Below are 26,358 nucleotides of genomic sequence, written 5' to 3'. Positions count from 1 at the left end.
AACAAACTTCACATCCTTCAAGTTGGAGAGGCATGCCAGAGACCATCCTCAGGGTGGCATGACCTATGATCAGGAAATGAGAATTCTTGAGTTATTGCAAAACCACCACTCATGGATAGAAATCAGAGTTTGAGATGCCAGCCCTCTGGCCCTCTCACTCCCCACCTTCCACCCCACCCCCACTCCTCAGATACTTCCTTTGCTCATTTGAGTAAGTTCTCTAAGTCTTAAGAGTCTAAGAGAACTGACCTCCCAGAAAACGACAGTCATCTCCAGGATAGAAATAGGCTTTGTGAGCTATGATTTTCCTTTTAGTGTGGGTGTATGTTTTACTGTTTTGTTTTTCTTTTTAAACAGTGGGTCCTAGTGGTCATTCACTGGCATTTCTACTCTGGCGTTCCTGTTTCGTGTATTGAGTCAGATTTTAAATTGCTCTTGTCCTTCGGGTTGTTTTGAGGCAATGGCTGTCTATTCAACATTAAAACAATTGATTCTGAGCCAATTAACTATAGCTTGCACAGGTAAGTCCATTAATCCCTTTGACTGTTTCAAGACAACTTTAAAAATTCATACTTTACTGTAAGAGGAGTAAAACATGGGCTTGCTTTCTATCATACTTGATGTGTGATTCATTTTGCTTAAGGCTCTTTGTATTCCAAGATACCTGGCCCATAGGTATTGTTGAACAGGTTAGACCTTGTCTCAATTAATCTATCAGAATATATATTGTTGCTTTTCCAATTATCATCCACTTAGCCATATTTGTTTTCTAAAATGTAAAACAAATTTATAAAATGAAGGTAATGTAGCAGTTACAGTTTCTATCTCAAAATCATTGATAGTAAATAAGGGTTAATTTTAGTCACAGATAATGTGAATTTGTCAGAAAAAGTAATGCTAATTCACATTAGATATAGGAGTAGGATTTTTTATTTCGAGTGAGAAAATGTATAAGATACTTGGTCTCTTCAGTTTCTTTCTCCTTGGTTTTGATGAAAGAATGTCCGCTCCAGAGCCCTGGCCAGGTGTTCAGTTGGTTGGAGTGTCGTCCTGTACACTGAAAGGTCTCGGGTTTGATTCCTGGTCAGGGCACATACCAGTCGGGATGGGTATGTTCCCTGATAGATGTTTCTCTCTCCCTTTCTCCCTCTAAAGTCAATAAAATATATCCTAGGGTAAGGAATTTTAAAAATTACAAAAAAACAATAAAGCCCTAGCTGGTTTGCCTCAATGGATAGAGCGTAGCCTGTGGACTGAAGGGTCCCGGGTTCGATTCCAGTCAAGGGCACATGCCCGGGTTGCAGGCTCGATCCCCAGTAGGGGGCGTTGAGGAGGCGGCTGATCAATGATTCTCTCTCATCATTGATGTTTCTCTCTCTCTCCTCCCTTCCTCTCTGAAATTAATAAAAATATATTTTTCAAAAAAAATTTCCCAGAGTCACTAAACCCTGAGAGAGGAATCTGAGGATTAGGGAGGAGGGGAGGGGATGTTTGGAGGAGTGGGACACTAGTAATTACAAAATGGAAGAGAAACAGGATGTTGATTCACAGGTAAAAATCTCAAGCCCTGACCTCCTAGTTAAGATGAATGAAAGCTTACCAGGCAGATAATCCTAGGGCTGAAGCTCAGCGTGGTCCTGGTGGAAGATTCCCTGTTGGGCGTTGGACTAGTGTTTATTGAGCACCTGGGCTTGCAGAAGGTGGTGCTTGGATAGGGGTTGGGTGGGGAGATTTAAGGGGGAGGAGTTCCAAGGGTTTGGAGTTCACTGGGAGAATGCCTGTGGCCTGCTGTTAAAGGAAGACTGTCTGGTGGGGAGCTCAGTCAATGAAGCCATGTGGGAGAGTTGGAGTTACAGGACATTTTCAGAGTGCTTTTTTAGAAGTGGGCAGGCACGTTGCTAGGGAAGGTGGGGAGCTGGGCTACAACTGGACCCCTTCCCTGAAGTCTTCACATTTCCTGTTTCAGGACGAGCTTGAGTGGGACCCAGTGCCCACCGTCCCCTACCTTCTTGTCTCAAGTTCTGACTCTGGGCCCAGTGCCCCCATGAAGGTCTCTTTATGGACAGTGTGTGAATTCTCCTTCCTCCATGGGGGCTGAGTCTGTCCTGGGTCATTTTTCTCTTCCACGTTCCCTTAGGGACTGGCCAGGTGTAATACTGCTTCCCGGAAGTGCTTAGTAAATACTTGATGTGTGATTCATTTTGGTTATGTCCTTTGTATTCCAAGATAGCTGGCCCATAGGTATTGTTGAACAGGTTAGACCTTGTTAAGAGCTGAATCAGCCCGTTTCAGTGTGGAGATACTTTAGAGTATAAGGGCAATAGGAAATACGACTACTTGTTGATGGTAAACCACTCAGATGAAGTAAGATTGAGGGGATTTGGTCTCTGCAGCTGAGCCCGTCCGGGAGAAAACTGTGGGTTGCCTATTTGCTCTGGTCCCTGACAGGGCAGTGTCCTGGCTTTGGGTTTGCAGATTCTGTGGCAGCAGGTGGGTCTTTGAGGGGTGGGGCCATCATGGTGCTTCTGATGACTTGCCCTTTTCAGTTCTTTGCTTGGGCTCACTCCAGGTGTACTTGGTGTTGGCAAGAGTCAGCATTGGAAAGAGAGTGGAAGGCATTTTATAGACAGGGCTAAGTGATGGGGCTGTGGGTGGAAATATGATATTTTAAGCCACTTGGCAAGAGAAGTGGGAATTATTCTGAGTGGAAAAGGTAGATTATGTTCAGTATAACTAGATCAGAGGTGAAGGGCTTAACTGGCCCAATTCTTACGAGTGGCTCCTGTCCTGATGAGAGCTGTGCGCCAGCCTGAGGCCACGAGTGGGTGTCCTGAGACACTGGTGCATGTCAGTTCACACTTTGCTGGAGGATGGGGCTCTGGGTCTGTTCTTAGCCCTGAGCACGCATCGAGGTTGGTTCAGGACCTGAGGGAAGGGTCCCCTTGTGTCCTGGGGGCAGTCCTCCTCCTCCCCTTAGTACAGCAGGTGCTGGCTCCCAGAAGAGGGGTCCTCTCTTCACAACGTGCCTAACGGGAAGGCTCCTCTGACCTGAGCCAGCCCTAGAGTCAATGCTGTCAAGTCCTAAACAGGAGTGAGAAGAGCTTGCTTAGGGCACCGGCCCCCAGGCCATCAGCTGTCCCACCCTCAGTCACCTGAGGGCAGCCGGAGGAAGTGGTGTCAGCCGCACAGCAGTTCCTCTTTCTGCCCCGTGCACATGTGTCCTTCAGTTCCTCTCCTCCAGCAGCAGTGACTGGTGGTAGCTTAAGCAGCCGTCAGAATACTGATCTTGCCAATAGAGTTGTAGGGGAGCAGAGATGCCTACCTGTGGCCAGGTTGTCAGTGGCTGCTTTCACCTGTGAGCGGTGAAACCTCCTTTGCAGGGACTGACTCTCCAGGTCAGCAGTCACTGGGCCCGCAGTCTCTCAGGTCCTCTAAAGGAGCTGGTTGCTTGGCACCAAGGGAGGCGGTCTATGTGGCCTGGGTGCCAGCAGGTCTCTTTTTTGAAAATATATTTTTATTGATTTCCGAGAAGGGAGAGGGAGAGATAGAAACATCAATGATGAGAGAGAAACATTGATCAGTTGCCTCCTGCACACCCCCTACTGATAATCGAGCCCCAACCTGGGCAGGTGGCCTTGATCGGAATGGAACCTGGAACCCAGTGCTCTCACTGGGTCTTAATGGCCATCTGTCCCCACACTACAGAGCACCCAGAAAATTCCAGTCTGCAATGGGGATGTGGGTATTGGGTGGGATGGAGCAACCCTGCTGGTACTCTGGCCCTGACTGACTCCACCCACAACGTAATTGGCTGTGTGGCTTGGGGCAAGTTAATGTGCCTCTCTAAGTCATGGCGGCTTTGTGAGCATTAAGGAAGATGACTGGAACATCTGCCCTTGCCCGGTGCTCGGAGCTGGGTTACTGCAGTCAGTAGAGTCGGCTCTTAATAGTCTTCGTCTTACTTCTGTACTTTTAGAAAGAATGTACCAAAAATGCTTTCAATCTCCCCCTCATGATGTCTTTTTGTTAATGTCTCTTACATAGCCTCACTGGCTTACCCAAACCTCGTGGTGCCAGCTCCCACCTCAGCCACACACACCTGGTCTCCCTGCTTCCTGGCTGCCTCTTCATGCTGTCCACTCAGAGCCCCTGGCTGGTTTCAGGACAGGTCCTGGAAGGCCAGTTCCTGCTGCGGGCACTGGAGCCTGTGCCTGGGGGAGGGGCACAGGTTCTGGGCAGTCACTGAGGTTTCTTGCAAGAAACTGGAGAACACTGCTCCAGAGTTCACATGCCTTGGTGGTGTGTGTTGGGAGAGCCTCAAGGCATCCGGGCGGCATCTAAGTGGGGGATGCACCCACTGTCTCTCCCACAGTTGTGCTCTGGTTTCCTCAGCGTTGGGCCTCCAGGATCTTGGCCTGCTTTTGCAAGTCAGTTTAGGTGTGTGGGGATGGTTCTGGAAGGATGAGCTGGGCCAGCCACTCATTGCCGATAGATAGGCTGAGGTATCTCAAAACAGACATATAGGGGCGCTGAGTCCCAGGCAGTCCTAGTTATTTATTTTAAAACTTCAAAAAAAATTTTTGATATCTTTAAAAAAATTTTTATTGTGAAAAGAACCAGAAGCCACTTACAAGCCCAAAGGCATAAGAATTAAATAGAACACATAACTTTTATACACAGTTTTCTATGCAAAAGTTTAGGAGGGGGTTAAGGAGCAGAGGAGCCGCAGGCCTGCCCTTCAGCCCCAGAGCGAGGAAGGGTGGACTCTGCACCGAATCTGCCAGCAGAGCCAAGTGCAGGAAGAGAGCAGAGGCCACCTGGGAGCCAGCAGGGTGGTGGCCGTGGAGACAGCTGGTGGTGAGGGCCAGGTATGAACCCAGGCTGGTGTCCTGTCTGCTGTGTCCTGCCTTGTACCTCAGAGTGGCTGGTGCCCAGGGGGACTGGAGACTCTGGCCCTGAGGAGGCCCCATTCCCAGGCTGGCAGAGCCCCCACCGAGTGTTTGCAGCCAGGGCCCCAGGGTTCTTACAACTGGTGCCTCTGCCCCAGGGGGTCATGATTCTCACCTGTTTCCGTCTCTAGTTGATTTTCTAATGCCAGCAGTTATATGTTAAACACCCACACTCATAGTCACATGATATTTGCAGGGGATTTACGTGCAGGAGCTTTGTACCTGAGATGTCTCTCGGGAGGGAAGTACCTGATAAAACCGGGCAGATGGATGTCCCCTTGCCTTGTGACATAAAGGTCATAGCAGCTGTGACCTGGGCAGGTGGCACTGGAGCTGGCAGGTCCACCACAGCATTATGCTCACCACTGTCCTCCCCCCTCGGGTGATGGTCTCTAAATGGGTCGGGTCCTGCTGAACTGAATGGGGCCCTGTGAACCATCTCTACTATTCCTGGGCTTGGTGGCACTCCCCCAGGTAATCTGAGGCACAATTGTTCCAGGAGCCTCCTCAGGAGGCTCATTGATGGGGCCTTTGCTTTTGGGGAGCCTCATTTGAGTCGTGTGTGTCATCCTAAATCCAAAGCTACACTGAACGGTGTCTGTCTGCAGCTGGGGAGGCAGCCTGGGGGTCAGAGTCCTGATTCTGAGGGTTTGTTTCCTGGGTAGGTGTCCAGGGCCAGTGCCGAGGGTCAGAATGACCTGGAGCCCTGACATGCACCCTCGTCTCTACCCGGAGCCCTGTTTTTCCTTTGTTCCCCGAGTGTGCCGGAGAGTGTCAGATCTCGGTGCCTACAGGGCATGTGGGGTCTCCTGCAGGGAAAACTAAGTCAGAACCAGCTGACACTCGTGCACGTGTGCAGCCTGTTTGCTGTGTGAGGTCCCATTCCTGCTGTGTGCATCTGGTGCCTGGGACAAGCATCTGGTCTCTGGGCCTCCGTTTCCTCATTTGCAATGGGTGATGTCTACCGCTTCTTCCTGGTCAAGGCTGTGAGAAACTGTAGAAAACAAAGCAGAAGAGAGGGCATAGGTGAAGCTTTTATGTGCAAATTCGAAAGAGATAAAAACTGTGCTTCTAATTAGGTCGGTTGCAAATGTTTGTGCTCAGAAAATCCTATGCTTTTGCATTTAGATTTCAGTGGGAGAAATTTGACAGAATATGTCTTGCATTTAACTCAGGACACTCAGCCCTCTTATTTTCAGGTCTCCAGTGGCCATCCCTTTTCTGTTGCAACAAAGTAGTGGTCGTGTCCATTTGTGGACATGTGTTTGTGGAAATCCGGAAGTGATCGAAAGGAGCCAAGTGCAAAAGCTCTATAAAGGAAACAAGGAGCTGGAGTGTGACATGTCAACAGAGATATTTTCTGTTTAGAATCTTACGCAAGAGCCTGTCATTCTCTTCCTTTGTTCCTCGCCATTTTCAAGACCTGGTGTCACGGAGTGGCAGCCCTTAGGGACAAGTCGCATCCAATTTATCCATGATGCTTGGCTGGGCAGTGCATTCAATTCTAAATTTAAGGGCTGAGTTTTACTGCTGGGCCTGCAGCATGGGCAGGGAGAACCTAGCTGTGTGTGGGGGTGGGCTGTCGGAGAGGCTGGGAGGCCTTCCTGGTCCTCAGAACATTGCTGGGCAGGCTGAGAGGAGTGGTGGCGTGGGGTTCCCGGTCAGGGTTGTCTTCACTGCCTCCCTCAGTTTAGGAACCTAGGTCAGGGGTCTCCTGGACAGCATGTGACTTGGGCTCTGCCCTGCCTTCGCCCTCCCTATTCTCTTGACAAATGACTGTAGGCACCGTGCTCTAGGCTTTGGTCAAGGCCTCATCTATGTGTCTTGGCAGCCCCCATGCTCAGGCCCCGGGTCCCATGGCGCAGGCTCATGGATGTAGGCTTCAAACCTCCCCTGGAGACCTGCAGCTTGGCTGGATCACTTCTGGATTTCCACAAACACACTAGGAACTGGACACCACCACTACTTGGTTGCAATGGAAAAGGGATGGCCACTGGGAGGTTCGGTGTCCTGACCTAAATGCAGGATATAGTCTTTCTGTATAATTTCTCCCATTGAAATCTAAATACAAAGCATCGGATTTTCTGTGCACAAACATTTGCCATCAACACCGTATTGGGCCCCCTGGGAGTGGGAGTCAGCAATTCAGCCATCCTGACATCAATGAGCCACCTAGTGTGGAGCGCAGTGGTAAGAACACAGCTCTCATATGGTGCTGCCTGTCCTGTCCTAACCCTGCCACCTCGGACCTGTTTCTTAATGAAACTCATCTGATTAAAAGGACTCCTCAAGAAGAAACTGGCCAGAGTGTACTGACATGACTCCATGGCGGCGACTGCTTTTGAATTTCCTTACGTGCCACTCATCAGTGGCAAAGCTAGACAGGCTGGCTTGTCCCTGGTGGAGGATGGTGTAGTCTGTCACTGAAGGCCGCTTGGTTTTCAACGTCTCAGGGTTTCCCCGGTGAACCCCCAGTTCCAGGCCCCGGTGGGTGGGCCTCGCGGCAAGTCTGGGTCATGGGCTGTTTGACTTCCCTTCTGGGAGGATGTGGTGGGGCCACGTGCTGGGACCATTGGGGACCAGTCTGAAGGCAGCCGCTGGGCTGAGTGTCCTGCCCTCAGAGCTCGGTGATACCTGGGCAGACCTGGAGCTCAGAGAGGCATGCCACGTGGGAGAAACACAGTATGATGAGGGTCCGTTCTAAAGCCCCTCGGGTTGTGCGTGTCCTGGTGGAGGTCAGCCCAGCAGCAGGTATATCTGGGGTGAATGGCAGGTTCTGGATGCCCAGAGAGCTGGCGTGTGTTCCGGGAGTCTAGAAGGGTACGTGACTGGGCTGTTGTGCGTATGAACACCTGGCCCCTGGGTACCGCTCTCTCTCGAGTGCTCTCGGCCCGAGCTTTCTAAATCAGTGTGTTTGATCCAGTGTGTCAGGGTGGCCTCTGTGGGGTTTTGGGAAAACATTTTTGTATTCGAAATATAACAAGGAGCCCTGGCCAGTGTGCTTCAGTGATTAGAGCGTCAGCCCACACATGGAAGGGTCTCGGGTTCAATTCCCAGTCAAGGGCACGTAACTGGGTTGCAGGTTCAATCCCCAGCCCTGGCCGAGGTGTGTGTGGGTGGCAGCCAATCAATGTGTGTCTCTCACATCGATGTTTCTCTCTGTCTCTTTCTCTCCTCTCTTCCCTCCAATTCACTCTCTGTAAAACTCAATGGAAAAAGTTTCCTCGAGTGAGGATTAAGAAAAAAAAAAAAACAGAATAAGGATTCAGGTGTAAAACTCACATGAATTGTTAAGGTAAGCCATACAGGGCACTGTTTTAAATGACTCAGAGCTGCTGAGCCTCAGAAAGGGGCATGTAGTATGTCCTTTGAGGCCCTCCCCACACTTGCTCTTCTCCAGATCATCCTCACATTTAGAGGCTCAGCACAAGGCCATCTCCCCCATGCTCTCCTTGGACTCCCCAGGGGTGTTGTTCTGCACCTGAGCATTGCAGCTCCATCTGGCTCACCTGCCCTCCCTCTGTCCCATCCAATGTCCCTCCCAACTTTTTAGGCCTGGGTCACCTTTGGGTGTATCCTGCTGCTGAGCACTGTTGGCATTCAGTAAACTTCCTTTCCCTGCTAGACTGGTTCCCAGTCCCAAGCATGATACCCAGCTCACTGCCATGGCCTGGAGCCCAGGGTCCTACCTGACTGAGGCTGGCACTGAGGCCTCAGCCCTCGTGACAAGGGAGGCACCCTGGGGGCTCTGAAGTTGGAGATGAGCCCTGTTCCCTCTGATCCTTCCTCCTTGACCTGCCAGCTGTCTGTGAGGTAGCAGTGAGCTGATGAATACCTCCTGGGCCTGGTGAGTGCAAATGTCCTGGTTCAGCTCTTTTCATACAATGGGTGAGGCAAAGCCTGCATTCCATGTCACGGAAGCTCTGACCCTTGTTCCAGACCACAGCCCCTTTAAAGAAAATGGTGGTTATTTTCACCAGTAGGGAGGCTGCTAAAGCTGATCTGTGGGGTCCTTTGGCTTTACCTAAAGAACAATGGGGGTCCAGAGGATTAGGAGGGGGGGGGGGGCCGTGGGAGAGTGTGTGACCAGTGCTTCCTTAGATATAGGGGTGGGACCCAAGGAGGAATCTGGGAAGTCTGTGCAGTTGGGGCAATGCCTTGGGGGTCAAGATGTTGGACCAGGGGTTGGCAGGAGCCTGGGCTGAGTGCCCAGGCCAGGGGAGCAAAGAGCACAGAAGTGGCTCTGGGCTCAGTGTGGCATAAGGCTGTGTTTGGGAAAAAAGAAACATACACCCGTGACCTAAATAGTATAAAATGGCAGTATTAATGAGGCTTCACAGTAAGACCGCCAACCAGGGCTGCAACTTTACATTGAGAAATACCAGACAGAGCAGAAGAAGGCACTCACGGCCACCAGAGCCAAATGGGCATTCAGGAAGCTCAAGAGGGGGGAGGGAGTGGGCACACCTCTAATGAGGGTGAAGTGACCCAACTCCCGCAACAGCCACATCCACATTCCACTCCCAAGCGGGTAGAACACCAACCTGGCAAAGACGCCCTCATCCACATGGCTCAGCACAACCCCTGCTCCGGGAAAGCAGCCCCGTCACTCCAGCAGCCACAGAGCTGAAGCCCAAGGACACACTGCCAGGCGCAAGCACTTGCTTTCTTTTTCAGTTTTTCCTGGACTCCTGACTCAACACATGCAAGTTGGGGCTGCAACTCAGCTCAGCATTGCTGTTTCCAAATGCCAGCCTTTGACATTTCACTTCCTATAAGATTACACCCAATAATTTCTGATTTACATTCCTGTGCTTTTTTTTTTTTTTTTTTTTAAACGAATGAAGCAAACTCAACTCAGAGCAGGGATTTGAAAAGCACAGCTAGGAGCTTTTTTGTTTGCCATGAAGAATGCCCCGATTATTCCACGATAAAACAAGCCACTGCAGAATGAGAATATATCCAGCCAGGACACTGGACGTGAGGAAAAGCATCTGGGCACACACAGCCTGGCCTGAAACAGCTGCTCCCAAGGGGAATCACCTCTCTCGGAAGATCCGCCCTCCCAGTCCCCCGACAGCAGGTGAAAGGTATTAAGATTTAAACCTGTGTCTATATTCTTAGCATTGGATCCTGTGGGTGGTCTAGGATCGAGATCTTGTGTGTTCTACATACTTTACAGAGTCTGTCACAAGATAAAGGTATGAGCCAAGGTTTTTCCCATCTGTAAACATGAATGCACTTGATGCTAAGTTTTATCTTTACAAGATGCCTGGCAAGTTCACTCAGCACAAAGCACAATCCAATGAGAGGTTGAAAGGTGTTACTAAGCCTCTCCTTTAAGGGACACATGCCACCTTCCTAAAGTTAACATAAACTAGTCAGTCACCTTAACTTTGTTGCTGGCAGCTGGCTGTCACCACCAGCATGCTCTGCGAGTGCAGAATGCTCTGGGGCCTGAGTGGAGTCGTGCCTGCATTGGTTGGGGGGACCACAGTGCGAGGAGAGAACAGGGAGCGTGCAGAGATACAGGAAGACGAGGAAGGTGGCCCACCAGTCAGGATGAGGAGAGGATGCTGGCAGCACCCATGGTCCACAAGCACCATCCCTCTCCACCTCGAATTCCCAGGACTCCGAGAGTCACCCCAGTAACCTCTCTACCCAAGAATCCCCCCAGCCTGCTCCACCCAGCTCAGCAGGCATATCTTGTTGTTTGCCACAGATACAGCATGTCCCACAATTCCGTAACCTCAGCCCTAGGGTGGTCAAGGGGCACTCTGAGACGTTAACGTGCCCAGTGCAAGCAACTCAGGCCATGGAGTGACTTCTCTAAGAACACCTGACTCTTCAAAGCCACGGTTTTCCTATTATTTCATTGAAAAAATATATGCACTCATTTTATTCATCAGAGTTCCTTAAAAGAGGTAAATCAACGATGCTACTAACCCAAATATTCAACAAACATGGCCACTGTGCCAGCCAGGGTCCCATGACACGGCCTGAGGCAAACATGGTCCCTGCCCCTATGAAGCTACATCTTAATGGGGTGACAAGCCCGACGTCATTTACAGAACTAGCTGGTTAAAGTTGTGAGGGTGATAGCCATAGCGGCAGAGGTGGACAAGTGCTGGGGGTACAGAGCAGCCCCCTGGCTGCTGTGGTCCACAGCGTGGGGGGGTGAGGGGTTTGGAGGGAGCGTTGGAGGGCTGCAGTACTGTTCAGGGAAGGTGATGGAGGCTCAGATGGTGCTGCAATGGCCAGGAGAGAGTTATTAACGTTCAGAAAGTGAAATGTAGGAAGAGCTAATCACGCAAAACTTTAAAGCATTTTTTAAAGTTTTGCTTTCCTCTATGTTTCAGATTCAACACAGCAGCCTTCATGAGCCAGAAGGAAAAACCAGTCATTTTGAAATCAGCATCCAAGTGAATATAGAAAGAACTCGGGAGTTTGGAAATGGCAATAGATGATCACACACACACACACACACACACACGCACACGCACACGCACGCATGCACGCACACACGCTTCTCCGTCACATGCTTTATGTGAAATGGCAGGGCCTCCGCCAGCACCTCATGGCAGCTTCAATGATTTAAGGCAAATGCAGCGCTCTTGAGACCACACTGCTCTTATCCACTTCATCAACAAAGGTTCACTGAACACCTACTATGTGCCATACATTTTTCCTGGGCACTGGAGGGATAGCAAAGAGCAAAACTGAGCCCATGACCTCAAGAAGCCCACATTTTAGTGGGGTAGAAAGACCCCCCCAAAAAACAGAAACCAGATAACAGTTACAGTGTGTCATATGGTGATAATCTGTGAGAAAAATACAGAGGGAAGGGAGATGGGAGTATCTGGATGAGGTTGGTGTAAATGTACATAAACAGAGAAGCCCTCACTGGAAGGTGACATCTGAGGATGTGGGGAAAGCCCTAAGGACACCTGGGAGAGCTTTCTCCACAGAGGACTAGCCAGTGCAAAGGTCCCAAGGCAGGAGCAGCTCTAGACTCACAGCGGGCCAGCCTACCTCCAGACAAACCCCTGGGTGCCAGGCAGGGACCTCAGCACCCCTGAAACACCCCTTCTGGGCACCTCAACCCACAGGAGTGGGAGCCTGAGAAACAGGGCTGCCCATGAGGACCCAGGCACCTCCTGTCTGATGACAGCCTAACCCAGGCTGTACTGTCCAGCATCAGTCCAAGGCTGAGATGCTAGTCACTAGACCACTACCGCTGCAAAAGCACCCAGCAGTGTCCCCTGCACTCCACACTATGGGCACGATGACACACGAACAAGTCATGAGCAGCCTTCCTCCTTCGTGGGATTCCTTCCTGCTTCAGCCACATGAGCCAGCCAAGCACCTCAGCGCAAGACCAGTCTCAGGGACTCTCCCAGATGGAGATGTTTACAGGGTCGACTCGGTGCTTCGTGCTTTCTCTTCCCACGTGCATAACTCACTAGCATGGGTATGTTTAAGAAATAATTTTACTTCTGCAACTAAAGAAAATGGTGGTTGCAATATTACCTTGTAAAGCATTTAAGCATCAATTGTGAAATGAAAAGCCAAAGAAAAAAGCCCTCTTCCAGTATGAAAACTCCAAATGTTTACTTATACTATAGGTGTTATTCTAAAGGGGTAATTTTTAAAAACATCTTGAGAAGTAATTAAGCTGCACAAACAGCACTGACACCTCCAGGATCTGGAGTACACTTGCTGACCAGTGGTCACGTGTGGCAGTGAGGGCTCCTGAGGCATCCCCATCCAGCCTGCCAGCCCTCAGGTCCTGTGGGTGAGTCATTCCCTCCCAGCACACCTCTACTGTACTTCTGGTTCCTCAATAGCTTCTGAAATTTCAATCTCGGGAGAGAAAAAAAAATTTATGGTGCCTCCCATATGCACGCCAATGGGGGATGGAACCTGCAACCTTTTGGTGTACAAAACAACGCTTCACCAACTGAACCACCTGGCCAGAGCTCTCTGGAAAAATTTAAAGCAACCAAACCCTAAGTGTGCCATTCATTTATCTCTGTCCTCCCTAATAAAATGGAGCTGGCCACAGAGACATTCTCAACTACACGGCCCTCTGCCCGGTCCTGCAGGCATCGAGTTACCATGAGAGTTATGATCATTGGCCTTTCAAACACACAGACATGCATGCACCCCAAATGCAAGACCCTCAGGGTCACCCGTGGCTCGCCATGGCCACAGCCCTACATCAATGCCACGCCTTTCCCACCAGGAGTCTCCCACAGGCTGTGCCCCAGCCCCACTCTTCTCCCCTACTTCCCACTAACAGCACCACATCCATCTCCTACTTCCCCTCAGATAGGACCCCTCCTGTGCTTCTCCCTCTTATCTCCTATGTGCTCTCAGGACAAGCTCTGTAACGTCATTGCCTCTGAGAATTGGGGGAGGGGTGCCAATGGCACAGTGCTATAAGAACAAGGAAGGACGCCTGTTCTCAATGACCTTGGTTAGGAAGTGTCGTCGACATCAGCACCTTTGGAGTCTCTGGAAAAGTGGGTCTCACCATGTCCCACAACTCCACTCAAGGTAAGCCTCCTCTACACCCTCTCAGTGTGTCATGGTGAATCTGTAAGTAGGGCTGCCACCTGCTGTGCTCACTCCACCTTTTCAGAACGGGCACAGGGGGGGTTGGAGAGCAGGACAACCATCCCTTCGCAAGGGCACCTCTGACAGGAAGACAAAGACAAGTTTTAAACCGCTGACTTCCAAATGAACTTGAAATAGAGGCATATGTAAACTGGGCATTTTCTGTAGACTTCAATTTATTTCACACAATTTGTAAATAAGAACTTTAACTTCTTTGACTTTTTGAGTACTGGGTTCAGCAGTCTCCTCTTAGAAGTAGAAACTCTCAAGGGAAAATTCCTTTGAGATCAAATTACATTTTCATAGCCACCAAAAACATATCAAGGCTCAATTTAATTATGGGTACCTTGCTCAGCCACCAAGAGAGTTTAGGAGCCGAAACCGGCTTGGCTCAGTGGATAGAGCGTCGGCCTGTGGACTCAAGGGTCCCAGGTTCGATTCTGGTCAAGGGCATGTACCTTGGTTGCGGGCACATCCCCAGTAGGGGGTGTGCAAGAGGCAGCTGATCGATGTTTCTCTCTCATTGATGTTTCTAACTCTCTATCCCTCTCTCTTCCTCTCTGTAAAAAATCAATAAAATATATTTTTTTAAAAAAAGGGAGTTTAGGAAAATACCAGCATCAAAATATCCAGTATCCAATATTCAAATATTCAAATCTGCTAAATGTAGCAAACATTTTGGTTGACAAATAGATTGAATTTGGGGCAAGGAAACAAATGATCCAAGGATATTTTTGGATTTCTTTTTCCCCATGTGATCAAGTCTCACAGTAGACACCTCGCCTCCTCCATAGCTGCAGACAACAGCTTCCATCACCCTTAAAAGATTAACTGCCAGGCAGAGGGAAGCTGATTTTTACAGTACAGACCATGTTTTTTAAATGGCACCCCTCCCCCAGTTCTCAGTGGCGATGAAGTTACAGAAGCTTGTCCTGAGAGCACAGAGCAGGTAAGAGAGGGCTGTGCTGCACTGGGCAGATGGGGAAGTGAGCCCTGAGTCGGCGCCAGGAGGCCAAGGAATGGAATTTGGGAGAAGGTTGACTGATGTTCCTCAGATCCCCCTGCATCTTTATCTGTCTCTGTATCATTCTCTCTTTAGGAAGGATAAAATGCAAATTACGCAAGGATTTCATATGAAGACTGAGCTTGGGGATGTTGAAGCTAGACTCAGGGTCAGTGCGGTGAACAGTCTTTCATTCTGAGAAGAAGCCTTTAGACCTGCAGAGGGACCAAGGATTCAAAGCTGGGGCCTATATACCCCAGAGTTGAGCAAGGACAACTGGATTCTTTAAATGTGTCCTGGCTCTTAAGCGTTTTTAGTTTCTACAGACCTGCTGAGGAAGAATCTAATTGCAGGATATCACACGAATAGAGTTCCAACAGCTTAATCACTAGTTACTCAACTGTGTCAACCTTTTGCATATGAACTAGTCATGGGCCTTGGATAGACAATCACAGTTACAGGTACAAGTAGAGAAGGGTTATTGTTGAACTGTTAGAATACGCACTCTGCTGAGCTGAGCACTGCTCCTCACTAGCTGCTTCACCTTGAACAAGGTAGTCACCTCTCTGTGGCTCAGACCCTTTACCTCAGAGTCAGGGATAAGGAGAACGGGAACCCCCAGGCTTGCTGTGAGGATTTAACGAGTGAATGTATGAAAAGTACTCAATCTGACTGGAAGGGAGCGTGCTAGGAGCATTTTTAACATTAAATAGCACAGAAGACACAGACACAAACTTTCTCCAACCAGGGACCATCAAATTATAAAAAAGCCCCTCAGGCCCTTTCCAAGTGTTGTTTATTCATCTGTCACTAAAACCGAGTTAATTATATACTGTATTACGAGGCCCAATTCTAACTGTGAGTCAGACAAAACAATATAGGAAGGCTGAGCTCCGCTAATACACCAGCAGAGGAAACAACATCAAAATCAGGGCCTTGTATGGTCAAGATATTGTCACAAAGCTTAGGGCAGTGATGGGCAAACTTTTGAGCTTGGTGTGTCAAACTTCGCCAAAAAAACTGAGCATAACTTGGGTAGTGTGTCACTTCGAGGAAAAAACATTATTTCGCAAATGTTTCATCCTCAGGAGCAGCAAATGTTTCATCCTCGGCATGCGGCCGCCTCAGCGGCCGCGTGTCATCAGAAATGGCTACGCGTGTCAGTGCTGACACGCGTGTCCTAGGTTCGCCATCACTGGCTTAGGGCTACAGCCAGCAAGAGGAACGAACCCAAACTCAGAATGTTAAGCTGCCTTTAAGTGCTGCCTGGGCAGAGTGTGCTCTGAAAGCACCAGGACAGGTACCTTCTTCTGGGACCTGTGTAAAAGGGGTGGGAGCTGCTGTCAAATCCAACCAGCTCATCCCTAAAGGGACTCTGCTCTCAGGTCAGCTGTGCTCACCGACAAAGAACATTCTAAGAACGTTCTCTCACCCCAAGAATTTCACAAAGCTAGGCCCAGCACAGAAAACCAAAGGTAGGGACAGTAACCACGGCTGCCTCTCCCATACCCAGACTCTTTTGAGCATTTTGCATATACGTTATTACAGTTACTCCTCAAAACAACTGTTGGTGTGAAAACCACTGGCATTCTTTTCACAGATGGGGACACTGAGGCACAGAGCAGGTCCTTGTCCATAGTCATATGCCCAGTCATATTCAAACTCCTTGCTCTCAACCCCTTCCAGTTAGTACCAGTTAGTAGAGAGTCTGGATGATGGGACTGAGGAAGGGGGGCCCTAAACTGGCAGGGCCTTCCTGGGAAGCATTTAGGAATCAGCACCATATCATACCTTGGGCTCTTGCCCTTCTGACCTGGCACATTTGTCTACACAGAATCCAGCTGAAACAGTCAGAAATTCAGAATAAGACTTAAATTAAGGAAACATTCGTTAAGAAATGACTCCTAACAACTGGAAACGGCTTATGTCAATGTCCACCAGTAGAACAATGGCCACTCTGGTTCATTTAGAGAGAGGAGTACTAGGCAGTGTTCAAAAATGTGAAGTGGGAAAAAAAAGTGAAGTGAGCCCAGCCAGCGCGGCTCAGTGGTTAAACGGCGATCTATGAACCAGGAGGTCACAGTTCATTTCCCGGTCAGGGTTGCGGGCTCAATCACCAGTGTGGGGCGTGCAAGAGGCAGCCAAACAATGATTCTCTGTCAACATTTATGTTTCTCTCTCTCCCCGCCTCTCCTTTACTCTCTGAAATCAATTTAAAAAATTATATATTTTTAAAAGTGAAAACAGCAGGAGACAAAGCAGTCAGGTATACAATAGAGGTCCCAATTTGGTTAAAAGAAGACAGAAAGGCAACAGTGATAACCTCTGGGTGAAGAGCGACAGACCACCCAGTTGATCCCCTGTAACTATTAACCTTGATGGCTACAAAGGACAAAGTGTGACATGGGCAGGATCAGCACAAACAGCAGGGGAGCTCCCTGTAGACCAGTGGTTCTCAACCTTTCTAATGCCGCGACCCTTTAATACAGTCCCTCATGTTGTGGTGACCCCCAACCATAAAATTATTTTCGTTGCTACTTCATAACTAATTTTGCTACTGTTAATAAATCCTAATGTAAATATCTATGTTTTCCGATGGTCTTAGGCTTTACAGCAGCGGTTCTCAACCTGTGGGGTCGCAGGGTCGCTAGCAGGGTTGCGACCCACAGGTTGAGAACCGCTAGCAGGATCGCCTAAGACCATCGGAAAACACAGATATTTACATTACGATTCATTAACAGTAGCAAAATTACAGTTATGAAGTAGCAACGAAAATAATTTTATGGTTGGGGGTCACCACAACATGAGGGACTGTATTAAAGGGTCGCGGCATTAAAAAGGTTGAACAAAAAAAAAAAGGTTGAACCACTGCTGTAGACAAACACCTCTGAGGGACTATATCCTTGCCCACCTGCCTACTCACTAGGGGACACCATATGGGGCCCACAGACCTTTTGAACTCACTTCCAAGTTCATCAGTTCATATATTCAGGAAGGACTCAGATGTATAAGGAATATTTGCTAGTGAGCAGATGAATAAACTAGTATTTTTAGACACAGATCCTATGTGAGGCGCAGAAACCATTAAGTATCAGCGGAGCATGGCATGGAAATCTTACTTCTGCCTTTCAATCCTGTCATCCTGGAGCTGCATCAGAAAAAAACAGCAGCACTTTAAAGATAACTCAATCCATGTACTTAAGATTCCACATGTGTTAAAAGCTTTACTCAGTAAAATCTACTTATTGGTCAGAAAACAACACTGGCAATCACTTGCCCTCCCTTTTAAAAAATCCTCACCCAAGGATATGTTTTTATTGATATTTAGAGAGAGGGGGCTAGGGTATGAGAGAGAGAAACATTGATGTGAGAAACATCGATCGGTTGTCTCCTGCATAGGCCCACAACCTAGGTATGTGTCCTGACCAGGAATCGAACCCGTGACCTTATGGTGTATGGGATAACGCTCCAGCCAAGTAAGGCACCCCCCAGAATGCCACTGGCCTTATTAAAATATGTCATCTGGCAGGAACACCCCTCCAGCATGTAAACTCAGGACAGCCCCAGCTTATTCCTAACCAGAATGACTATCCTGACACCTGAAAAGGCACCATAAACAGATGCTCTCCCTTCCTGGGCTCCTTATCTGCAAATTTTGAATAAAGAGTTTGTTTGGGGGAGAAATAATGGCCAATGAGATACAGAGAGACTCTATTGCAACTTTACCAGCCAACTCCCACAGTGTAACTTCCCAACATCATCCACATGCGAAGAAAGATCTATTGTGCCTAGCATGACATTCAGCCACACCTCCACCACTCATCAATTTGGAGTTCACTTACCAGAAACAAGGAAAGGAGGAGGAAGAAAAGCAGGGAGGGCAGCCAGGCCAGTCTATATTTCACCTTGTGTTAGCCAACTCCGAGCACCTGTCACAGGCTCACAGACTGGCCGGAGTCCCAGGGTGAGCCTTTAACACCCTGAGGCCTATCTGCCTGCTACCAGCCATCACCATCATTTTCTTCACAGTGCTTTCCCCTTGTTTCAGTGCCCCCATTCCTACCATAATAATTGCCTTGCCTTTTCTGTGGTTGTGCAGAAAGGAGATTGGAGGGGCAACAGCAGGGGAGAAATGCTGTTTGCATTTATATAATTGCACAAGGTCTGTTTGTGCAATTAATTCCAAAAGAGAAAAACAGGTTGGAGAAAGAGATGTTAAAAATGAAATTCATTGCCGAAACCGGTTTGGCTCAGTGGATAGAGCGTCGGCCTGCGGACTGAAGGGTCCCGGGTTCAATTCCGGTCAAGGGCATGTACATTGGTTGCGGGCACATCCCCGGTAGGGGGTGTGCAGGAGGCAGCTGGTCAATGTTTCTCTCTCATCGATGTTTCTAGCTCTCTGTCCCTCTCCCTTCCTCTCTGTAAAAAATCAATAAAATATATTTTTTTTAAAAATGAAACTCATTGTAAAAGCTAAGCTTTTAGCCTGATGAATTCTAACTATAATATGCAGAGGCACACACATGCAGCCTCTCATCAGCCCTCTCCAACGTGGGCACCAGGCCGGCCACCAGCTCCACAAACAGAGGACAAGGGCTACCGGAAAGAAATTCTTGGCATCCAGACATTCCTTCAAACCATACCTGTCAATATTACTATTCCCTGCAGGCTGCAAGCTGATTTAAAGCCCAGTGGCTGGGGCCTGGCTGGCATGGCTCAGTGGTTGAACATCAATATATGAACCAGGAGGTCACGATTCAATTTCTTTTTTTCTTTTTTTAATATATTTTATTGATTTTTTACAGAGAGGAAGAGAGAGGGACAGAGAGCCAGAAACATCGATGAGAGAGAAACATTTATCAGCTGCCTCTTGCACACCCCCTATTGGGGATGTGCCCGCAACCAAGGTACATGCCCTTGACCGGAATCGAACCTGGGACCTTTCAGTCTGCAGGCCGATGCTCTATCCACTGAGCCAAACCGGTTTCGGCAATCACGATTCAATTTCCGTCAGGGCACAAGCCCGGGTTGTGGGCTCGATACCCAGTGGGGGGCGTGTAGGAGGCAGCAATCAATGATTCTTTCTCATCATTGATGTTTATCTCTCTCCCTCTTTGAAATCAATAAAAATATATTTTAAAAACAACAAGCCCAGACCTAGCCTGTTTAGCTCAGTGGAGAGGGCTGACTGAAGTGTCCCAGGTTCGATTCCGGCCAAGGACACATGCCTGGGGTTGTGAGCTCGATCCCCTGCAGGGGGCGTGCAGAAGGCAGCCCATCAATGATCCCCTCTCATCATTGTTGTTTCTTTCTCTCTGAAATCAATAAAAATATATTAAAAAAAAAAAAAAAACACAAAGCCCAGTGGCTGGTACAGAGCGCGTGCGATCTTGTCTGTGGATAGAGGAGGTCACTGGGCCACCAGGAACTATGTGCCCCCTTCCTCAGGCCCCTCAGAAACACTCCAGGTGGAAAGCACACTTGTTTGTCCTTCTGTGGGCCATGCGCCTGGTCAGGGGCTGCTAATGTCAGACCTGGCCATCTTTTTCACACACAGTTTGGCTGTGTGTGATCCAACTATTTAAACAGAAACCTGACTCAGTTGCTCTAATAAGGCATTTGGCGCCCTCAAATCTAAATCATTTGGAATGAACTATCTCCCTAACACAGTCAAAACAACCTGGAAGCCTTACCGAGTTTGGCTCAGTAGGTAGTGTCAGCCTGCAGACCAAAGGGTCCCGGGTTCGATTCTGGTAAAGGACATGTACCTGGGTTGCGATCTCCTCTCTGGCCCGGGCCCTGGTCGGTGGTGCAGAAGGCAACCAATCGATGTGTTTCTCTCACATCGATGGGCTTTCCCTCTCTTCCATTCTCTCTAAAAATCAATGGGAAAATATCCTTGGATGAGGATTTTAAAATAATAATTAAAAAATAAAGAGAAAAAGAAACAGACCTTGTGCAATTATATAAATGCAAACAGCATCAAGCACTGTAAACAGACTCCAACAACCACCATGACCCCAACAGGCCTTTCTTCTCTCAGACACTAGCATCAGAACACATTGCCCCTATCCTTGAGAAAACACACTCTGCCTGTTGTGTTGACAGCTAGTGGATACACAACCAGTTCTCAATATTCTAATAATTTTTTTCTGAGGGCCTCGTGTCACGCTGAACAAGAACGCTATCTGGTTACACGAGAAGGCACTACTGACAAATCCTAAATGACACCTGTCTAAAACTTACAGTTTCCACACCAGCACTTCCTCCCTGGTGATCTGCCCTTTGAACCTGCCTTCAAAACAACTGCTCCACACCCCTACGGCCAGCTGTCATCACAAGGGCAGGCATACAGAGCTGGCACACGTGAGTCCAGCCCTTGCACCTGCTGAGGGAGTCATTTCTGCATCAAGTGTCCTCAGCATCAGCTCCTTGCTCTAGTCCAAGTCGGTTTCCACAAAAGGCACCCCTTAGGATGGGGCATAGTAAAGTGCCAGTGAAGGCTCGCCTCACATCATCATCTCAGAAGGAATGGACCTTTTATGCAGTGCTTCCTAGGTCATCATGCACGAGTCTCAGGAGATAAGGGTACAAATTCAAGGGACACACACCCAGGAGATACCTTTTCCTCCTCCCCAAGCTGTGCTACAGGCAGCCTAGAGGCCCACACCTGCTTTACCAGCTGCCCAAAACAAAGCCTCTCTCCAGGCCCCACATCTCTGCACGCATGTGCTGTGACACCTCTCATGAGACGCATGTCCAAGGAGTAGAACAAACCCACACTTCCACCTCATTAGCATGGGGACTTCACCTCGCCAGCTCTGGACTCAGCTCAGTCACTGCGGTAGGGATGTCATGGGAAAGAAATACATCACACGATAGGAGGAGCTACCTACCAAAAGGGAGAATGAAAGTCAGAGCCCACTTCTTTCCATGTTCTGTTTTCCCCACTACCGGCCCACACAGATATAGCCACCTTTGCAAACACACCGCCACCCTACAGTTGCAGGGAGCCACTCTGGCTAATCACCACTTTTTCATTTAACAAAATCGTTGCACAGTTCTTTTTTCCAAAGGGAGGATTCCAAGCCTCACCCATTCAGAATATCAGCCCTCAGATGAGGATGAACCAGAGCCTCTTTCCAAACAGCTGCTTTCTGACAGTGTGAGGCTGCAACAGGCTCCGGGGGTCACGGAGTTCAGCTATCTGCCCAAAGAAATAAGTGTGCTGTCCATCCATGTAACAATGTCCCTCCAGCCTCCAGCACAGTTAAGACATTCAGGCACAACCCCCTGGGAAAGAGCTCCTGGGCAGTGGTACCGAGGACTTCCTTAGACTGAGTGCTGCACAGAACTGCCCAGCAGACCTCACGTGAGGGGCAGGGTAGCACCTGGTCTCTATCATTCAGATAGACTCTATTTACCACACAGGCACTTAACATTTTCTGCACCCGTCCCCACACCTGTAAAATGGGAATGACACCTACCTGCAAACTGGTGACAGAAGCCAAGCAACACTGTGTGACCTATCTAGCCAAGTGCCTGCCTTCAAGGAAGTGCTCGATCAGTGGTACCACAGCCCAGGGCCCACCTTACTATCAAGCTGGGCTAGGCCATTTTCACACTTCACAACTCCTACTGCTCCCCTGTTGGCTGTACACACTTCAAGAAATAGGAAAATTAATCATTGGACGGGGATTCTCATACAGTGCCACCTTAAAATTCCTAACTTGACAGCAAACTCATTTGAACCATGCAAATCTACCGGTCCTCATGTAGAAAAGGAAAAAAACAAAATAAAATCCTATTTTGGGGTGTCTCTGCCATTACTGATGGGAAACGTGGCATAGTCTCACATACATGTGAAGGAACCTAGCTCCAGTCACAAAATCCTTGTTCCTCTCACTTCCTGATGGGAGGTCTAGTCTCTATTCTGTAATTCATTTCTTCTCATTGGATTCCAGCGTTTTGCACTAAAAAGCTGCCTCATGCCAAGAAAACACCACGTGTCAAATACCATCCCGTGGAACTACCGAGACTATGAGAAAATGCACTTTTTCTCCTCCAATGGACACCATCAAAGCACACACCTTGCATTGCAACAGCATCACTGTGTGAAAGTTTATTTTACAAATATCCAGGATTAACATCAGCCTCAACTGAGCTTCACCAAACCTCCCAAATTGTGTTTTTGTGTGTTCACCCAGGCACCACATGTGGCAATAATCAAAGACATCCCTTTTGCTTTTCACCATTTTCTTCAACAGAACAGGTTCTCCTCCTCTTAGACCTTGGGTTATCACCCATCTCCACAAAGCTGAGTGTTCTTAACACGAAGTCCCTGGGGGAGCTGCAGAAGGTTCAAGAGCTTCCTGAAGTAATTACAAAATGCAATGCAGCTGTGCGTTTTTCTCAGGAGAGGACGCATACCTTCCCTCAGATTCTCAAAGGGTCTCACGACCGCCACCCCAAACGATAAGGGTCAAGTACATTTCACGGATCTTCCTTCATTTAAGGGATTTGCCCTTTCAACCAAACTTTGCAAGTTGTCTAGACATTCTTCCCTCATTCACTCCACATTCGCACACAAGGTATAAAAACCTTAAACCATCTTCCCAAGAGCCCAGAATTTAGCAGAGAAATAAACATAAAAACACTAGGGATACTTTTAGCAACATAGAGAAAACATAGAAACACTAGCGATGCTTTTAGCAAAAACATTTAACCCAACAAGTGCTTTTTCTTTTTCTTTCCCCATAAAACCTCTCCTCCCTTTCCCCTGGGCACCAGCCGGGCCTCCCAGGGCTTCTCACAACAGGGCGCCGGGGCCGAAGCGCAGATTCGGCAGGAGAGGCTCCCTCCGGGGCCGGAAAGGCCCTGAGCATCAGGTGCTTGGAGCAAGAGCTCGCACCTCCTGCGTCGGCTGCGGGCAGAGGCACCGGGACCCCATTCCAGGTGAAGGCCCCTGGCGCCTCCTCCGCACACAGAACGAAAAGTAACCCCGGAGGCTCGGCTCCCGGCCGCGCCGAAAACAAACTTCCCAAACACTTCCTCCCAGACCGGCTGGTGACACCTCCCCGGCTTCCCCGCCCCCTGCGCGCCCGTCAGCACCCTCCCCGGTCCGGGGCTTCAGGCCTTGCACCAGCTGAGGGCTCAGACCCCGGTACGGTGCTTCCGTCGGCGACAGAGCGGCGTCCCCACGCCGCCCACGGCCCTCCGTCCTGCCGCCCGGCCCTCGGAATCCGGGGACGCCGCCGCGCTCGGGGAGGTGACAGGCCGGCGCGCCCCGGCTGCCGCGAGCGCACTCACCAGCTGGCTGGTGGTCCTGGCCATGGACCCCGCGGCGGCTCGGGCACCTCTCCGCAGCCCTGCGCGACTCTGCGCCCCTTCAGCGTCCTCCTCTCCGCAGCGGAGCTCCAGCAATGGCCGCCCTCATCCTGCGCCCGCCCCGCCGCTCGCCGCCCCGCCCCCACACGACGCTGGGCGGGACTTCCTTCAAACCGCGGCCGCCGCCCGCACTCATTGGCCGTGCTCGCCGTCGGAACGCGGCGGCCCCGGTCAGCTGAGTCGGCGCCCCTCGAGCCGCATTTCCGGGTTGGGGCCCCGCGGGCTGGTCCCGCGCGACCCTGTCTTGGGAGGTGGAGGCGCGACCGGGTGGGAGCCAATCCCGGGGCCCCGGGCGGTGCGGGGCGGTGAAGGGGGCGAGCTGTCATCTCAGGCTCCCGGACTGGGGAAAGGTGGCTCGCAGGGGCAGGGCCCGCCAAGGTCACACCCGGACGGGAGGCGAGGCTGGGCTCCCACCCGCCGCTCAGGCTCGGAAGCCCGGCTCTGCGTAAACGCGGAGACGAAACTTGACCAGTTACCAAACTGAGAATTGTTCCCGGTAGGAAATGTGGGCTCCCGAGTCATATTTATACGGCAGAGAACAGCCCCATCTCATCTCCGCTGATGGCCCCAGGAACACTTTCCGAACTTCTTTCCTTATAATTTTCTTTGTAGTTGATGATGATGATGTTAATTTTTTGGAAGTTGTTATTGTTGATAATGAAGATGTTATTGTTGGTTTTTTTAAAATTGTGGTAAAATAGACATAAAATTTACCACATTCGCCATTTTAGTGTACACTTTGTGGACGAAAGGAGCCACATGCTAACCTGACAAGCTCAGGGGAGGCCTGCGTGGCAGTCTTGCAAACTCAGAGACCTGGAATAACCACAAAGGATGGTTTGAAAATTAAATATTTAACTACAAACAGGTTATAGTGGGCAGTCATTCCTAAGCTGATACCTTCCCTGACAAAGATCAACTTAGATCTTCTTTCCTGAGCCCATTTGCCTTTTCGCCTCTAAGATAACATATCTGTGAGATGTCTGGGTAACTTGTAACTTCCTTCTTTTGCTGGAGCCCCTGGGGCACAACCAAATGTGGTAGGCGCCAGGACAGATGCCTCAAATTCCTTCATTATCCTGTTAATTGTTCCTGTACCCACCTAAGTATGTGTCCATCATTTTACTTTTTGTCCAATCCCAGGGGTTTCCCACCATTTGACTTTATCCAATGAATTTCATGTAGCCCACCTATGTCCCTCCTTTGATGGCAATGCTTAAATACAGATGTAACCCACCATTCTTCGGAGCATAATCTCAATTCGTTGAGGTTCTGCTTCCCGGCATATGTCGACAGTTTGGCTCAAATAAACTCACTAAAATTCTTTACAGGTTTCAATGGTTTTTTCGTTAACATTACTTGGCGTAGTCGTGGCAGGATTCCAAAGAAAACTCACCCGGGATCATCCCTTGGACATGGACTTGGAGCTAGGATCCAGCAAAGGGCCCCTTGAGCCCACCGGTTCTCCGCCCATTGGGTGAACGTGGGTGAGTCGTCTCTTGGATCCAGGACCTTCCCTCGCTTTGGTAGAAGGTCTGACTTTATTTGAGCTGTTTTAAAATCCTCGAGGTGGAACCAGGGTTGACAGAACCCCAGGTTAAGGGTTGGCAGAACCCAGGCTAAGGCGGGACTGGAGAAAAAAAAATGGGTGGCTGGTTTTGATTTTGGCTTTTCAATTGGAATTGCTGAGAGTCTGAGCAAAAGTAACTTTCGCCGTATAAATGAGCTGAACTCATTCAGCTCCGAAGATAAAGGGGCAACATTTTCTTTATTTTTAAAGAATAGTCCGATTCTGAGGTGTTCTTAGATGACTAAGAATTTTGTGGAAGTGTCAGAAATGCAGGAGCCCCATCTGGAAGTTCCGACACAACTGCTAAATGGCTTTTCTAGGGGGCCACCATAAGGTTTGGTCTGCCCGGGCCCCAAAACTTTTTTTGTGGTTTTAGACAGCCGGGAGAGAAACTGAGGCCACATTTGACCTACTACATAACATATCTAAAGTTTGCTCAGACTACAGATATCCAAAAATAAAAAAATTTAACATGGGAAATTGTGCCTCCAAGGCTAGAAGCTCCCAAGACCCCAGCCCTCATTTAACACTCCTGATAAGAAGCCTTTACTTGCAAGTACTTAACAGAAATGAGAAAATTTAACCAGAAAATATTAACTGAGGAATGGCCAGAAAAAAGAAAGAAAAAAAATGCAGTTTGTTTGGGGTACCTATGTTAATATTTTGCATGCAGAAAAAAAAAAAAAAAAAAAAAATGCCGGCTCTGAAATTAAAGTGAATGAGTATATGGGAAGCGTATCTTGATTTGGAAACTAGAAGCTTCTAAGAAAAAATTTTCTTCCAATAAGATGGAAATTAATAAAAAAGATTTTCAGAGACTGTTTCAGAAC

At 49.0% G+C, this 26,358-nt stretch overlaps 1 long non-coding RNA gene across 2 annotated transcripts; it reads right to left on the bottom strand.

The window, feature by feature from the left end:
• Positions 1-914: 914 nt before the first annotated feature.
• LOC307105993 lies at positions 915-24,015 on the bottom strand. Of its 2 annotated transcripts, XR_013814080.1 has the most exons (3): positions 23,881-24,015; positions 4,100-5,943; positions 915-3,495 (listed from the first exon to the last, which is right to left on the bottom strand). It is a non-coding gene; the product is annotated as an uncharacterized lncRNA (long non-coding RNA). The 2 variants fall into 2 exon arrangements; XR_013814079.1 differs by having other exon boundaries at positions 915-5,943.
• Positions 24,016-26,358: the final 2,343 nt, after the last annotated feature.

Source organism: Cnephaeus nilssonii, assembly GCF_951640355.1.
Source record: "Cnephaeus nilssonii genome assembly, chromosome: 2".
Taxonomy (NCBI): domain Eukaryota; kingdom Metazoa; phylum Chordata; class Mammalia; order Chiroptera; family Vespertilionidae; genus Cnephaeus; species Cnephaeus nilssonii.
The sequence above is the reverse complement of the archived record's forward strand: the minus strand, read 5'-3'. Positions and strand labels throughout refer to the sequence as shown.